Source organism: Mobula birostris, chromosome 8, assembly GCF_030028105.1.
Source record: "Mobula birostris isolate sMobBir1 chromosome 8, sMobBir1.hap1, whole genome shotgun sequence".
NCBI classification, from domain to species: domain Eukaryota; kingdom Metazoa; phylum Chordata; class Chondrichthyes; order Myliobatiformes; family Myliobatidae; genus Mobula; species Mobula birostris.
In genome coordinates this window covers 26,143,445-26,159,089 of record NC_092377.1, presented here as the reverse complement: position 1 = coordinate 26,159,089, position 15,645 = coordinate 26,143,445, and the positions used below count along the sequence as shown (strand labels likewise).

Sequence of the window (15,645 nt, the reverse complement as noted above, 5' to 3'; positions counted from 1 at the left end):
CTTTGTAGGTCCCCTTACCTGTCTTTCCACTTCTTACACACCTTTGAATTAAACTTTCTCTTAACTTGCTATTTGCAGTCAAGCAGCTGTTTCCTTACTCGAATACGACTCAGTAATGTTATGCCAATCTCACAGTGAAATATATTTCATTATTGCTACAACTTCAGGAGCCATCTATTAACTTTTTAATTTATTCCATCCTTTGCAATCCATTGCCCTGCTTCAATCAGGCAATATTCCCTTCACTATATTCCACCGTTTTCTCAATACTAAGGTAATCTGCTTCCTTGTATTGCTTGCCTAAGCTGTCTTATTCAGAGAAATAAGTTCAACACTAGATTTTTATTGTTGAATTCGTTATATAATCATTTATAAAGCACTGTGGCTTCATCCAATAATTTAAATGCTTGACATGGAAAGAGTTGATAGTTAATGCTGAGGTCTGGCAAAGATTCCCATTCACCATCAAATCTTACTCATTCAACATTCACAGTATACAGATCACTTGAATTCCTGTCTGATTTAAAATCACCCTGGTTTAAAATACTACGACCGTCAACATTGTTTGCGAGTGTAGGAAACACTTTACACATAATGAACTGAGTAAAGGATAATAGGTTTCCTACCTCTTAGTTCTTCACCCATCACAGCACAAGTCTCCCACACACTGAGCCGTGAACTAACCACTGCTTGCTTTTTACAGTGACTGCTGCCCCGCCTTATTACAGGGAAATGTATTAACATGTATGCCAAGGATTGGGTAAAGATGTGTCGTACCAAGTGATACTTGCTCATATGAAGCTTTGTACTACCCGTGTAATGATGCAATCTGAGGAAGCAGACTCACTTATAGATCCTCAATTAATTGCTGATCATTAATTTTAAAGCTTTTCATAAATTATCACTGACATATTTTTCTTTTGAGAAATTAGTAAGTAAGCCAGTATCTCCAGTTCTGTGACATTAATTACACAACTTTGTGCTGTGTTCGGGCACAACCTTGTGGGCCGAAGGGCCTGCATTATGCTGTAGGTTTTCGAAAAAAAATTATCATGTTACCTTTAATTATAGGAAGGATCAATCAACGCAATTCCCAATCTCTTAAGAATCTGGAGGCATTCGTCCCATTAGATAAATGATTATAAATCCAATAGTTCATCTTTCTCAAATCTGTTTTCACAGTGTGTAAAGAGATTGAGAATAAAAACTATTGATGACAGGTACAAAAACAGTCATTGTATTAAGTCCTTGACTTTTTTTTCCCCTATAAAGTAGTTTTGCACAGAAGAAACTTAATCAGATGACGGGATACAACCTGTCAGCTCTATCAGCAAGCACGTGAGAAGTTTTCATGTTACTTTTTTGTACAAGACCTATGCAGAACAATTTGTGTCTTACTGCAACTGTCACTATTTTGCTGTTTGTCACAAAATAGTCGAAATAAATTCTCATACTATTTGATATTTAAAGAATCAAGCTTGACTGAATTTATTGGAATTGGCACAAATTTCTGCCACCCTCTGCTAAAAGTGATAGCACCTAGTCAAATATGCCAAACATATCACTAAGGTCATCAAAATTAAAGTAACTTTTCACAGCTTAAATCTGCTATGGGTGGCAGTGCTATATATCAGGACAGGAAGCACTTTGTCACTTTGGGAACAAACCTGAGGATTCACTTTGCAAGTGTCACAATTTCTTATTATCCAGAGAGTAGTTTGCATATGGAACCTGCTAACATGGAACAGTTAAGTGAAATGTCCACAATAGAATAGAGGGAATATAGATGAATATGTGAGGCAAGAGAAACAAATTTCTACCACAGGAAATAAGGTGGAAGAATTATAAAGGATATATGACACAGAAGCAGAGCGTTCAGTTCATTTAGCCCATTCATGTTTTCACACTCCATAGGTCTCTTTCTGCTTCTCCATATCAAGGTTTACCATTATACACTTTATTTGCATATCCTATATCAAGTCAAGTCAAGTCAAGTCACTTTTTATTGTCATTTCGACCGTAACTGCTGGTACAGTACACAGTAAAAACGAGACATTTTTCAGGACCATGTTGCTACATGAACAACACAAAAACTATACTGAACTATGTAAAAAACAACACAAAACTACAGACCTACCCAGGACTGCATAAAGTGCACAAAACAGTGCAGGCATTACAATAAATAATAAACAAGACAATAGGCACAGTAGAGGGCAGTAGGTTGGTGTCAGTCCAGGCTCTGGGTATTGAAGGTTTGGGGGAAGAAACTGTTACATAGTCCGGTCGTGAGAGCCTGAATACTTTGGTGCCTTTTGCCAGATGGCAGGAGGGAGAAGAGTTTGTATGAAGGGTGCGTGGGGTCCTTCATAATGCTGTTTGCTTTACGGATGCAGCGTGTGGTGTAAATGTTTCTAATAGCGGGAAGAGAGACCCTGATGATTTTCTCAGTTGACCTCACTATCCACATAATATGTGTCTTTATTACTTGGACTTTAGAAGAATGAAGGGTGATTTCATTCAAACACATAAGATCCTAAGGGGACTTTTCAGGGTAGATGTTTGGGTGTTTTCACTACCAGGGGAGTTTCAAACAATCGTATAGAGCTAAGGGCAACATAGCTAAGGAGCAGGTAATTTAAAATCGAGAAATGTAGAAATTTCTTTTCACAGAGGATGGTGAATACCTGCAACTTTCTACCCTGATGGGTGGTGGGAGCTAGATCATAAGAAGTATGTAAAAGTGGAGATGGACAAATATTTAACAGATCAAGGATTAGAGAAATGGCCCAGCAGAGGAATTAATTCCATAAGACCATAAGAAATAGGAGCAGAAGTAGGCCATTTGACCCATTGAGCCTGCTCCACCATTCAACCATGGGCTGATCCAATTCTTCCAATCATCCCCACTCCCGTGCCTTCTCCCCATACCCTTTGATGCCCTGGCCAGTCAAGAACCTATCTATCTCTGCCTTAAATGCACCCAAAGGCTCGGCCTTCACAGCTGCACATGGCAACAAATTCCACAGATTTACCGCCCTCCAACTAAAGTAATTTCATCTCCACTCTGTTCTAAATGGACATCCTTCAATCCTGAAGTCATGGCCTTTTGTCCTAGACACCCCTACCATGGGAAGTAACTTTTCCATATCTAATCTGTTCAGGCCTCTTAACATTCGGAATGCTTCTATGAGATCCCCCCTCAATCTCCTGAACTCCAGAGAATATAGCCCAAGAGCTGCCAGAGAATCCTCATACAGAAACCCTTTCATTCCTGGAATCATTCTCGTGAATCTTCACTGAACCCTCTCCAATATCAGTATATCCTTTTTAAAATAGAGGCCAAAACTGCACACAATACTCCAAGTGTGGTCTCATGAGTGCCTTATAGAGCCTCAGCATCACATCCCTGCTCTTATATTCTATACCTCTAGAAATGAATGCCAACATTGCATTTGCCTTATTCATAACCAACAATCGATTCCAACATTCCAACAACTTCCCAACCACTGATGTCAGGTTAACAGGTCTATAGTTTCCTTTCTCCGCCTCCCACCCTTCTTAAATAGCGGAGTAACATTTGCAATTTTCTACTCATCCGGTACAATGCCAGAATCTAATGATTCTTGAAAGATCATTGTTAATGCCTCCGCAATCTTTCCAGCTACTTCCTTCAGAATTCAAGGGTGCATTCCATCAGGTCCAGGAGATTTATCCGCCCTCAGACCATTAAGCTTTAGTCGTAATTTTCACTTCACATACTTCATTTGCCTGACACTCTTAAATGTCTGGTATACTGCAGATGTCTTCCACTGTGAAGACCGATGCAAAATACGCATTCAGTTCCTCTGCCATCTCTGCATCTCTCATTACAATATCTCTAGCATCATTTTCTATTAGTCCTATGCCTACCCTCAACTCTCTTTTACCCTTTATATACTTAAAAAAGCTTTTAGTATCTTTTTTGCTATCAGTCGCCAGCTACCTTTCATAATTTATCTTTTCCTTTCTAATGATCTTCTTAGTTTCCTTCTGCGAGTTTTAAAAAGCTTCCCAGTTGAGGAGTTGAGGCCAGCATATCATCTGGCCATGAGCATATTATATGGTGGGGGCAGGTTTGAAGATATAACCATCTCGGCCCTTCTAGTCCGTGCTGAACTCTTACCCTATCCTATTCCCACCGACCTGCACTCGGCCCATAACCCTCCATTCCTTTCCTGTTCATATATCTATCCAACTTAACTTTAAACGACAACATCGAACCTGCCTTAACCACTTCTGCTGGAAGCTCATTCCACACAGCTGCCAATCTCTGAGTAAAGAAGTTCCCCCTCATGTTACTCCTAAACTTTTGTCCTCTAACTCTCAACCTATGCCCTCTTGTTTGAATCTTCCCCACTCTCAATGGAAAAAGTCTATCCACGTCAACTCTATCAATCCCCCTCATAATTTTAAACACCTCTATCGAGTCTCCCCTCAACTTTCTACGCTCCAAAGAATAAAGACCTAACTTGTTCAACCTTTCTCTGTAACTTAGGAGATGAAACCCAGGCGACATTTTAGTAAACCTCCTCTGTACTCTCTCAATTTTATTGACATCCTTCCTATAATTCGGTGACCAGAACTGTACACAATTCTCCAAATTTGGCCTTACCAATGCCTTATACAAATTCAACATTACATCCCAACTCCTATACTCAATGCTCTGATTAATAAAGGCCAGCAAACCAAAAGCTTTCATCACCATCCTATCCACATGAGATTCCACCTTCAGGGAACTATGCACCATTATCCCTAGATCCCTCTGTTCTACTGCATTCTTCAATGCCCTACCATTTACCATGTATGTCCTATTTTGATTAGTTCTACCAAAATGCAGCACCTCACATTTTTCAGCATTAAACTCCATCTGCCATCTTTCAGCCCACTCTTCTAACTGGTCTAAATCTCTCTGCAAGTTTTGAAAACCTACCTCATTATCCACATTGCCACCCATCTTAGTATCATCTGCATACTTACTAATCCAATTTACCACCCCATCATCCAGATCATTAATATATATGACAAACAACATTGGACCCAGCACAGATCCTTGAGGCATACCACTACACACCGTCCTCCAATCTGACACACAGTTATCCACCACTACTCTCTGGCATCTCCCATCCAGCCACTGCTGAATCCATTTTGCTACTTCCATATTAATGCCTAACGATTGAACCTTCCTAACTAACCTTCCGTGTGGAACCTTGTCAAAGGCCTTACTGAAGTCCATATAGACAACATCCACAGTTTTACCCTCGTCAACTTTCTTAGTAACCTCATCAAAAATTCAATAAGATTTGTCAAACATGACCTTCCATGCACAAATCCATGTTGACTGTTCCTAATCAGATTCTGTCCATCCAGAAAATTATACATACCATCTCTAAGAATACTTTCCATCAATTTACCCACCTTAAGTAAGATCTTACTCCTGTCCTCTTATCTTATAACCATATAACAATTACAGCACGGAAACAGGCCATCTCGGCCCTTCTAGTCCATGCCGAACCCCTACTCTCAGCTAGTCCCACCGACCTGCACTTGGTCCATAACCCTCCATTCCCTTCCTGTCCACATATCTATCCAAAATAACTTTAAATGACAACATCGAACCTGCCTCAACCACTTCTGCTGGAAGCTCATTCCACACAGCCACCACTCTCTGAATAAAGAAGTTCCCCCTCATGTTACCCTAAACTTTTGCCCTTTAACTCTCAACTCATGTCCTCTTGTTTGAATCTCCCCCACTCTCAATGGAAAAAGCCTATCCATGTCAACTCTATCTATCCCCTTCATAATTTTAAATACCTCTATCAAGTCCCCTCTCAACCTTCTACGCTCCAAAGAATAAAGACCTAACTTGTTCAACCTTTCTCTATAACTTAGGAGATGAAACCCAGGCAATATTTTAGTAAACCTCCTCTGTACTCTCTCAATTTTATTGACATCTTTCCTATAATTCGGTGACCAGAACTGTACACAGTACTCCAAATTTGGCCTTACCAATGCCTTATACAATTTCAACATTACATCCCAACTCCTATACTCAATGCTCTGATTAATAAAGGCCAGCATACCAAAAGCTTTCTTCACCACCCTATCCACATGAGATTCCACCTTCAGGAAACTATGCACCATTATTCCTAGATCCCTCTGTCCTACAGCATTCTTCAATGCCCTACCATTTACCATGTATGTCCTATTTTGATTAGTCCTACCAAAATGTAGCACCTCACATTTTTCAGCATTAAACTCCATCTGCCATCTTTCAGCCCACTCTTCTAACTGGCCTAAATCTCTCTGCAAGCTTTGAAAATCTACTTCATTATCCACAATGCCACCTATCTTAGTATCATCTGCATATTTACTAATCCAATTTACCACCCCATCATCCAGATCATTAATATATATGACAAACAACATTGGACCCAGCACAGTTTCCTGAGGCATACCACTACACACCGTCCTCCAATCTGACACACAGTTATCCACCACTATTCTATGGCATCTCCCATCCAGCCACTGCTGAATCCATTTTACTACTTCGATATTAATGCCTAATGATTGAACCTTCCTAACTAACCTTCCGTGTGGAACCTTGTCAAAGGTCTTATTGAAGTCCATATAGACAACATCCACCGCTTTACCCTCGTCAACTTTCCTAGTAACCTCATCAAAAAATTCAATAAGATTTGTCAAACATGACCTTCCACGCACAAATCCATGTTGACTGTTCCTAATCAGACCCTGTCTATCCAGATAATTATATATACCATCTCTAAGAATACTTCCCATCAATTTACCCACCACTGATGTCAAACTCACAGGCCGATAATTGCTAGGTTTACTCTTAGAACCCTTTTTAAACAATGTAACCACATGAGCAATACGCCAATCCTCCAGCACCATCCCCATTTGTAATGACATTTGAAATATTTCTGACAGAGCCTCTGATATTTCCACACTAACTTCCCTCAAGGTCCTAGGGAATATCTTGTCCGGACCTGGAGACTTATACACTTCGATATTGCTTAAAAGCGCCAATACTTCCTCTTCTTTAATCGTCATACTTTCCATAACTACCCTTCTTGTTTCCTTTACCTTACACAATTCAATATCCTTCTCCTTAGCGAATACTGAAGAAAAGAAATTGTTCAAAATCTCCCCCATCTCTTTTGGCTCCGCACATAGCCGTCCACTCTGATTCCCTAAGGGACCAATGTTATCCCTCACTATCCTTTTGCTACTTACATAACTGTAGAAACCCTTTGGATTTATTTTCACCTTACTTGCTAAAGCTGCCTCGTATCTTCTTTTAGCTTTTCTAATTTCTTTCTTAAGATTCTTTTTACATTCTTTATATTCCTCGAGCACCTCTAACTCCAAGCTGCCTATATTTTTTGTAAATCCCTCTCTTTTTCCGAACCAAGTTTCCTATATCCCTCGAAAACCATGGCTCTCTCAAACTTTTAACCTTTCCTTTCAACCTAACAGGAACATAAAGGTCCTGTACCCTCAAAATTTTATCTTTAAATGACCTCCATTTCTCTATTACATCCTTTCCATAAAACAAATTGTCCCAATCCACTCCTTCTAAATCCTTTTGCATCTCATCAAAGTTAGCCTTTCTCCAATCAAAAATCTCAACCCTAGGTCCAGTCCTATCCTTCTCCATAATTATATTGAAACTAATGGTATTCTGATCACTGGACCCGATGTGCTCCCCAACACATACCTCCGTCAACTGCCCTATCTCATTCCCTAACAGGAGATCCAACTCTAGTTGGTACCTCTATGTATTGCTGCAAAAAACTATCTTGCACACATTTGACAAACTCTAAACCATCCAGCCCTTTTACAGAATGGGCTTCCCAGTCTATGTGTGGAAAATTAAAATCTCCCACAATCACAACCTTGTGCTTACTAGAAATATCTGCTAGCTCCTTACAAATTTGCTCCTCCAGTTCTCGGTCCCCATTAGATGGTCTATAATACACCCCTATAAGCGTCACTACACCTTTCCCATTCAATTCCACCCAAATAGCCTCCCTGGATGAGTCTACTAATCTATCCTGCCAGAAGACCGCTGTTATATTTTCTCTGACAAGCAATGCAACATCTCTCCATCTTGCCTCTCCTATTCTATCACACCTGAAGCAACAAAATCCTGGAATATTTAGTTGCCAATCACACCCCTCCTGCAACTACGTTTCACTACAGCTACAACATCATATTTCCAGGTATCAACCCATGCTCTAAGCTCATCCACCTTTCTTACAATGCTCCTAGCATTAAAATAGATGCATTTAAGAAACTCTCCACCTCTTACTCTCTTTTTATCCTTAATGGAGCAAACAACTTTGTTATCTTTTTCTTCCTTGTCCGCTACATCTTTCGTCTGAGTGCTCCTGATCCTTGTCCCCTGCCTATCCTCCCTCACACACTGTCTACCAGCTTTCTCTATTTGAGAACTAACCTCCTCTCTCCTCGTCTCTTCAATTTGATTCCAACCCCCCCATCTTGGCTGTCCTTTTTGCCTCTCACTTTCTCTTTTCCCTTTTTGCTCCTCCCATTCTCTCCTTCTTATCTTTGCCTCTCCCTCTTCCTCTACTCCACCTGGACATACCTTTCAGATACTAATTTATCCCCTTCATTCTTCCTACCAAAAAATCACATCTCTATTTACTTGTGTTGAACTTCATTTGCCAATTTATTGCCAATTCTAATCATTTATTAATACACTCCTGTACTTTGCTGTACTCTTCACCCCCAACTCCCCCTCAACAAATTTAGAAAACTGACCTCAGCATTCCTGTTTCTCAATATGTGAGAAAGGCTAAAGGGAAAGTACGAAGATGTGAATGGGACTTGAACCGTGGCTGAGGACACTTCAAATATCTCTGCAGGGCACCTGCAGTTTCTGTATTAATTCCCACAAGGTCCAAGGGAACACCTTGTCAGGCTCTGGGGATTTATCCACCTTAATATACCTCAAGATAGCAAGCACTTTCTCTTCTGCATTTTGAGTACAGTCCCTGACCTCACTACTCTTTTCCCTCAGTTCCGTAGACTCTGTGTCTGTCTCCTGAGTAAATACAGATGAAAAAAAATTAAGATCTCTTTCAGCTCCATGCATAGATACCCACGCTAATTGTCACGAGGATCGATTTTGTCCCACGCTATCCTTGTGCTCTTAATATAGCTATAGAAGCCCTTAGAATTCTCTTTCACCAGGTCTGCCAGAGCAACCTCATATGTCTTTTAGCCTCCTGCTTACACTCTTAAGTGTTCTTTTACTTTCATTATACCTCATGTGATCCTATCTGTCTATACATGACACGTGTCTCCTTCTTTTATTTTAGTATGTCTCACTATCACTCGATAACCAAGGTCTGTTAGTCTTGCCTTTTATTCTAATGGAAACTTACAGATTCTCTACTCTCAGCATTTCACTTTTGAAGATTTCCCACTTAATAAGCATCTTTTTGCCAGAAAACAACCTATCCCAAACCATGCCTGCCAGAACCTTTCTGATACCATCAAAATTGAATTCCATGCTATCTTGAAATAAAATTCCACATGACAGACTATCACGATAGGCTGATGGCATATCATAAGGAAAATGACACAGACATGAATTCACCATCAGTAGCAATGCCTTCACCAAGCAAAAGTCTGCATCAAAGGAGAAATTTAGACTTGAAGGTCAAAGAAAGACACATTGGAGGAAAAAGAGTAAAAAGGGAAAAGTGGCAAGACAGCAGCTTCCCTCCTGCTTGGAACCAGCAATATGAGCCAAGATGTCTATGGTCTGATGACCCATGCCAGAGATCCCCTTTCAGGTGACTGACAATGACAATGCACACTCAAATGGATGCACTCAGGCTTACCAGAGAGACAAAGCTGTGTCAGCACTGTGCAAGGTGATATCGCACATAGCAAGAGGAGCCTTCCAAAGGAAGAGGACCTTGGTGTAAAGATGGGAGAGTGGCAAGGATGTCCAAGTTGGATCACGAATCATTTATAGCTCTGCAGCTATTAAGGAGCTCTTCCTGGACTTGCTATTTATAATGTTATACAGCTTGTCTTAGCGTACTCTGATTCTAATGTATCACTGAAGCTGTAATTATGTAATGGGATACTATCCAAACAATTAACTGTCTGAGATTGCTTCCTCCGCTAGTTTAATGGTGTTGTTAATTCATTTATTTTAATCAGCAATGCGATGAATTTGAGATAAATGCACTGCCTGTTAGTACATTACTATTCTGAAACTCAATTGTATGGCTTGTGTGGTTAAAATCAGGAACACTAATGCAAATCCACAGGCCAGTGATTGTCTTAATGCTGATTCCTGGTCCATGATCACAAATTCTTTAGAGTTTAGAGTGCAAAACCCTGCTTACAAGTGTAAACTTGGGATTTGTCCTACAGCTTCTGAGATTCCAATGATGCAAGGGGGGTGGGAGGCAGCTCTGAGGAATTTTGTGGACCCTGGAACCAAAATCAGGAATTACATACAAATTCATCCCAGGTTAGTGACACAAAAGAGCTCTAAATTAATGCCGACATTTTCAAATCATCTTCCAAACTGAGCTCCATGCATGCAACATGCTTCATGATTGCGACTATGCAGCACATTTAGCACAATGGGACAGGATGCATATTTTAAAAGAATTGTTCACTCCAGCCTGTAAGAGTGAACAGTGAGGAGAGGAAATGAGGAAAGAGGATACAAATACTGAAGCCCAGACACATTTTGGTGAAACAAGTCACTGAAGTTGTTGGAATCGGGAGCAAAATGCAAACTATTGTAAGAACTCGAAGGGTCAGGCAACATCTGTGGTGTAAAAGGACGGCCAATGTTTTGGGTCGAGACCCTGCATTAGGACTCATTGTACCATGCTGAGCAGAGAGTCAGATAAATCATCTCTGAAAACCTCATGCAAGAACAGCTTTCCTCTTCCTCCCTCTTTTGGTAGCTTTCACTACACTGTATGCTTTTGGTCATGTTGCACTCCTGAAGAACGCATTGAGAAATCTGGATGTGCAGAGAACATTTCTTCTAGTGGGAGAAACGAGAACTCGGAGGTCACTGATATGAAAGAGTCATCCAGGACATGCGCTCTTCTCATTACTAACAACAGGGAGGAGGCACAGGGTCCTGAAGACACACACTCCACCATCAGATTTCTGAATGAACACTTCACAATTTTGCTCAATTTTTCACTATTTATTCTTTGAAAATACTTCTTATTGCAACTCGTAATTTCTTTATGCATATCTATCTCAGAGAGTGTCATGGGTCTTTGGAACCCTCTTTCTCAAAGAACAGTGCAAGCAGACTCTCAGAATATTTTTAGGATAGAGGCAGGTGAACACTGGAAGAGCAAAGGGGTGAAAGGTCTTCAGATGGCATCACTTGAGGATTGAACTTTGGTTTAACAGCTGGTAAGGCAGGATGGTAATCTGCTAGAGGACCAACTGCACAATGTGATCAGCACAATTGCATACAATCAACCTTTGAAAGGGACAGACGAATCAGCAGTAAGAATGGTTCAATTGACCCCTCCCACCTGCTCTGTCATATAATAAAGCCATGACAGATTTGACTGTAACTTCAACTGTGCATTTCTGTCACAGGTAATTCTGTTTGCACTGCTCCATGGGAAACAGAGTTCCAAAGATCAATAATTCTCTGACCGGTGGAATTATGATTTGTCTCGGACTTAAATGGGCGATCTTTTTTAAATTCTCACATTCTGCATATCCACCCTGTCAAGAACCCTCAGGATCTTATACACTTTCATCAAGTCTCCCCTCACTACTCTAAACTCCAGCTGACACAAACCTAACCTTTCCGACCTTTCCTCATAAGACAGCTTAACCAACCCAGGCTACTTCTGGAACCATGAACAAATTAAAGTGGATGAGTTGGCATGTTTCTCGAGTCTAGGGAGCAATCACTAAGCGAGTACTTTGGATTAGGAAGATGAGCATTGACCATGTTTTGAGCTTCTAATATCAGCTTAGTTTTTATTATTTATTAGTGACCTTTATAAATCAAAGTATTGAATAAAGGAGATGGGATGTTATGTTGAAGTTCTATAAGACATCGGTGAGGCCTAATTTGGAGTATTGTGTGCAATTTTGGTCACCTACCTACAGGAAAAATGGAAACAAGGTTGAAAGAGTACAGAGAACATTTACAAGTATGTTGCCTCATCTGCAAGATCTGAGCTATCGGGAAAGACTGAATCGGTTAGAACTTTATTTCTTAGAAGGTAGAAGGTTGAGAGGAGATTTAATAGAAGTATACAAAATTATGAGGGGTATTTTTAGGTAAATGCAAGCAGCTTTTTTCTACTGAGCTTGGCTGGGACTGCAACCAGAGGTCATGGGTTAAGGGTGAAAAGTGAAACATGTAAGGGGAAAATGAGGGGAAACTTCTTCACTCAGAGGGTTGAGACAGTGTGGAATGAGCTGTCAGCACAAGTGTTGCATGTGAGCTCAATTTCAATGTTTTAATAGAAGTTTGCATAGGTACACGGATCGTAGGGGTATGGTCCCAGTGCAGGTCGATGGGAGTAGGCCTTTTAAACGGTTTCAACATGGACTAGATGGGCTGAAAGGCCTGTTTCTGTGCTGTACTTTTCTGTGACTCTATGACTCTATTTTTTGAGATACAGTGTGGAATAGGCCCTTCCAGCCCTTCAAGCTGCACCATCCAGTAACCCCTGATTTCATGGGCAATTTACAATGACCAATTAACCTACCAACCGGTACAGCTTTGGACTGTGGGAGGAAACCAGGCACACAGAGAAAATCCACTTGGTTACAGGGAGAACGTATAAACTCCTTACAGGTAGTGGCGGGAGAGGAACCCTGGTCGCTGGTTTGGTAAAGCACTGTGCTAACTGCTACACTACCATGTCCTCGCTGAAAAGCAAGTCATAATTAAATCATAGGCATAAAAGGAATTCCCATCTCTCCTGCTGGCTTTCACAGAATTGGTAGCCAATCTACCATCTTGCACCTCAAGAATCACTGCAAAAACTGGGAATAGTGGTGAAGGTCAGTATCCAGCAATGAGCTATCAGATGGTAGACACAGTAAAGGCAACTGAGGTTCAATTCCCGCCATTGTCTGGAAGGAATTTGTGTGTTCTCCCCATGACCTTGTAGGTTTCCTCCGGGTGCTTTGGTTTCCTTCCACAGTCCAAAGATGTACTGATTGGTAAGTTAATTGGTCATTGCAAATGATCCCATGATTAGGGTCGGATTAAATTGGGGATTGTTGGGCAGAACGGCTTGAAGGGCCGGAAGGACTTATTCCTCACTGTATCTCAATAAATTAATGATAAATAAAATAATATAGAAGCAACTGAAAGAAATAGTGGAGAATAATAGTAGCCAACTGGATAGTTACATTTCCTGACTATGCTTCATTCATACAAATACAGATTTGGCAGAGCTTGCCTTTGTTTTCTTTCTTCAAAGAAAATATTTATCATGGCAGTGAAATGTCATCCGCTTCAACTCGTGGAAAGAAGTGCATGACTGGTGTCCTGGAAGTTCATTACTGTAAAGATATGGCAATTTTCTGAATCTCCCTCAGCTTCTGCCCCTTAATTTTCATGTGATAGAAATTCTTTTGAAGTCTGATGCCAATGAAGTTGATTAATATTATGTTAAGGAAGGGAAAATCTTGCTCAGCAGGCACTTGGAGAGAGGGAATAAAATACCTCACAGTGAAGAGTGGAGAGTTGTTTTATCAATGGGAATCAATGCACTCTGTGAAACAATAAACCAATAAATTCTACACCTGAACTATTCACATTTTATCTGGCATGATGTTTCAATATTTTTCACGTTTTAAAAAAATAGAACTTTGGCACGACAGTGGTTAAAGAATTGACTGATTCAAAACTGTTCCAGCAATTTACTCACAGGCCTGTGTTTATCATTGCCTAGATGAACTACTTTAAGCATTAAAATTTTACTTTCCATTTTTATGCTAAACTAGGATTTACTTAAATATTATTAAAAAATCTAACCTAAAATATCTTTTGTCGAAGAATGTTTTACAGTTTACTTCAGAGCTTCAGGGCTTACAGTTGTCTGTTTTCATGGATAAAGGAAGTATTCAACTAAATTTTATTTTAGTATAAACTGAGTTTCCTAAAATTCATCAGCAGTTTCAGTACTAACTTGAGGGGGGGCCATTTTGTCCATTGAAACACATAGTTAGTATTATTACAACGCATCAGGACTGGTATCCACTTGTATTTGGAAAGGCTCTAGTGTCTTTGAATTCTACTAGTTTTCAAATATAGATTATCCCAAATGTTTGAACAAGTAAATATGACCTACAAAATATCTGATTAATTATATCACAGTTAAGGTCCCTGATAGTTTGATTTATAATCACAGGGTCATATAAAAGTACAGACACAATCAAGCCCTTCTATATGATGCGGAACCATTTATCTCAGACTTCACATTGCTGCACATGGGTTACTGAGATGCCAAACTTATCAAATTTTTCCAAAGTCTTTCCTACCACTGACTTTAGACTTACTGACTTTAGGAGTACAAGCTGGGAGGTGATAGGTGAAACTAGGTGGTGGGGGGGGAAGATGAAGTGACAAGCTGGAAGGTGACAGGTGGAAAAGATAAATGGAGTAAAAGAAATAATCTGACAGGAGAGGAGAGTGGACCATGGGAGAAAGGGAAGGGGGATGCAGAGGGCTGTGAGTGGCAAATGAGAAGAATAGCTTGTATTTATATAACAACATTAATGTGAATGCATCTCTTCACAGGTGTGTTACCGAAAAAAATGCAACATTGAGCAATATGTGACGTTTTAGTTCAGAAAACTACTTAGAGGAGGAAAGAAATACATGGAGTGATTTTCAGAATTGAAAGATATGTGTGTAAATTTTAAGAGCAAAACATCACTTAAAACGAGCGTTAATGTAGGCCACTAAACATGTCAGCATCAGAATCAGGTTTATTACCACTGACATATGTCGTGAAATTTATTGTTTTGCAACAGCAGTACAGCACATTTCAATATGTTCGGGAATCGCTATCAATTGGGATTTGCCAAATTTCACAGTAATGATATCCTGCTAGCAATGGTCACATTGGTTGCTCATTTCCTTTCATTTCAAAAGCAGAATTTCCTGGTGGCCAACCATTTTAATTCCAATCCCCATTCCCATTCCAACCTGTCCGTCCATGGCCTCCTCTACTGCCATGATGGGACCATATTGGGAGGGGGGGGGACACCTCATATTACATCTAGGTAGCTTCCAACCTGATGGCATGAAAATCAATTCCACCAACTTTCAGTCATTCCCCCCCCCTTCCCTTGTCCTTTCTTCTCATCTCCCCCTTGTGTCCGCCCTCCTTTCCTTTCTCCTAAGATCCACTCTCCTCTCCTTTCAGATTCCTTCTTCTCCAACCCGTTACTTTTTCACCTATCACCTCCCGGCTTCTTGCTTCCATTTTCCCTCCTCCACTCACCTAGTCGCACCTATCACCTTCGAGCTTGTACTCCTTCCCCTCCCCCACCTTCTTATTCTGGCTTCTTCCCGCT

At 40.4% G+C, this 15,645-nt stretch overlaps 1 protein-coding gene across 2 annotated transcripts in view; it reads right to left on the bottom strand.

Moving 5' to 3' along the window:
• LOC140202159 (muscarinic acetylcholine receptor M3-like) overlaps positions 1-15,645 on the bottom strand; it is a 151,951-nt gene that overhangs the window by 111,067 nt on the left and 25,239 nt on the right. Inside the window, exon 1 of one of the 2 annotated variants that reach the window (XM_072267028.1) lies at positions 627-661. The exons of the other annotated variant lie outside the window; for it this stretch is intronic. The gene's annotated coding sequence lies outside the window, so the exon portion shown is untranslated. Of the gene's footprint in view, positions 1-626; positions 662-15,645 lie in introns of those variants that run through there. 2 annotated transcript variants of the gene reach the window in all.